We start from the raw sequence: 2,500 nt of genomic DNA on the forward strand, positions 1-2,500 counted from the left end.
TTGACATTCTGATTGCACTTTTCATCATCTAGGGTGCGTTCCTTACACGTTTTGAGGTGTTTTAGCGAAAAACATGTTTTGAGCCACACGAGCTCTCCGGCCCGTTCGGTGCACATTTTTGAAAAAAGCTAGGAGCTGCCCCTAGGTTCGGGGTGTCACAAAATATTGAAAAGTGGTCAAAAACCGCTATCCAGAATCGGATGTAGAATCATTAGACGAACTTAAAATTGTTCTACGACCAATGTCTGCGACGTTTAGTATTCAAGATATGGCCCGCCCTAGGTCTGACCTGGCATTTTCGTGAAAATTTAAAGCATGGCCATAGGGACGGGTAAAATAGCTATTTTGAAGCAAAACCCGTATGACTTTAAATGGCCATAACTTTTGAAAACAAGAGCTAGGTTGCGTTCCTTACACGTTTTGAGGTGTTTTAGCGAAAACATGTTTTGAGCCACACGAGCTCTCCGGCCCGTTCGGTGCACATTTTTGAAAAAGCTAGGAGCTGCCCCTAGGTTCGGGGTGTCACAAAATATTGAAAAGTGGTCAAAAACCGCTATCCAGAATCGGATGTAGAATCATTAGACGAACTTAAAATTGTTCTACGACCAATGTCTGCGACGTTTAGTATTCAAGATATGGCCCGCCCTAGGTCTGACCTGGCATTTTCGTGGCTACAAGAGCTAGGTTGCGTTGGATCGGTGCACATTTTGAAAAAGCTAGGAGCTGCCCCTAGGTTCGGGGTGTCACAAAATATTGAAAAGTGGTCAAAAACCGCTATCCAGAATCGGATGTAGAATCATTAGACGAACTTAAAATTGTTCTACGACCAATGTCTGCGACGTTTAGTATTCAAGATATGGCCCGCCCTAGGTCTGACCTGGCATTTTCGTGAAAATTTAAAGCATGGCCATAGGGACGGGTAAAATTGCTATTTTGAAGCAAAACCCGTCTGACTTTAAATGGCCATAACTTTTGAAAAACAAGAGCTAGGGTGCGTTCCTTACACGTTTTCATGTTTTGCCACACGAGCTCTTTGCACATTTTTGAAAAAGCTAGGAGCTGCCCCTAGGTTCGGGGTGTCACAAAATATTGAAAAGTGGTCAAAAACCGCTATCCAGAATCGGATGTAGAATCATTAGACGAACTTAAAATTGTTCTACGACCAATGTCTGCGACGTTTAGTATTCAAGATATGGCCCGCCCTAGGTCTGACCTGGCATTTTCGTGAAAATTTAAAGCATGGCCATAGGGACGGGTAAAATTGCTATTTTGAAGCAAAACCCGTCTGACTTTAAATGGCCATAACTTTTGAAAAACAAGAGCTAGGGTGCGTTCCTTACACGTTTTGAGGTGTTTTAGCGAAAACATGTTTTGAGCCACACGAGCTCTCCTTCGGTGCACATTTTTGAAAAAGCTAGGAGCTGCCCCTAGGTTCGGGGTGTCACAAAATATTGAAAAGTGGTCAAAAACCGCTATCCAGAATCGGATGTAGAATCATTAGACGAACTTAAAATTGTTCTACAACCCCCAGTCCGACGCCTCGTATTCGAGATATAGCACTTTGTAGGTCTGACCGAGCAATTTTGTACTGAAATGTATGGCGGACATGTTATTCATTAAACAACATTAACTTGCATCGTGCCCTACTTCATCGGCACAGCTACTATCGACTATCTATTGTTGAAATGGATTGAGTTTGACCATTTTAGCTCTTTTCTTATGCCGTGCACCAACAGTGTGTACCGATCAGGGAAAGTACACTACTTACGCGTTCATGGATGTATATGTTGGTACAAGTTGCCGGTCGGAATAGCAGTGCACCAAAACTGTGTACCGATCAGGAAAGTACAAGACGGAGGGCGCAGCCCGAGCGTACGCGTTCATAGATGTCCATGTTGGTACAACCTACATGTACGTACCTTGTTTTTGTATCAAAAGTTCCAATAAAGTGTTTGTATGCTTAAAATGCTTATCTCAACCGGTCACCTTTTGGCCTGCCCTTTTATAGACAGAAACCTAGAACGATACTCGCGATGTTTGTGTTTTTCCATTCGCCCGGGACGACGAAATGAGCTCTGTGCACATCGTGCAGAAAACTGTCTCCTCCTCGTATGTTTTTGTCCCTCCACGCATATAATCACCCACATTTGTGTTCAACACGGACGGCGCAGCCCGAGCGAACGCGTTAATGTTTATGTTTGTGCACACTAAAGTTACAATCCTAGGATTTGGTTATTGCGTCGCAGTGCCCGACCGTCGCGGACACCATTCTTGGACAAAAGTCCAAGTACGTAGAGTACATTCCCTAGGTATGTGCCCGTTCGTGACTTTCGTTGCGTGCTTACAGACACGCTTGGGTATGTTTACCATACAAGGTTTACTAGGAAAACCTGGGAAGGACGCTTGCCCTCCCGTCGCGGACACCATTCTTGGAAAGAAGTCCTGGTACTTAGCGTTCTTTAATGTACTTGATCAGTTTGTATTGCAATTGCTTTGTGCC

Source organism: Anopheles arabiensis, assembly GCF_016920715.1.
Source record: "Anopheles arabiensis isolate DONGOLA chromosome X unlocalized genomic scaffold, AaraD3 X_pericentromeric_contig0006, whole genome shotgun sequence".
Taxonomy (NCBI): domain Eukaryota; kingdom Metazoa; phylum Arthropoda; class Insecta; order Diptera; family Culicidae; genus Anopheles; species Anopheles arabiensis.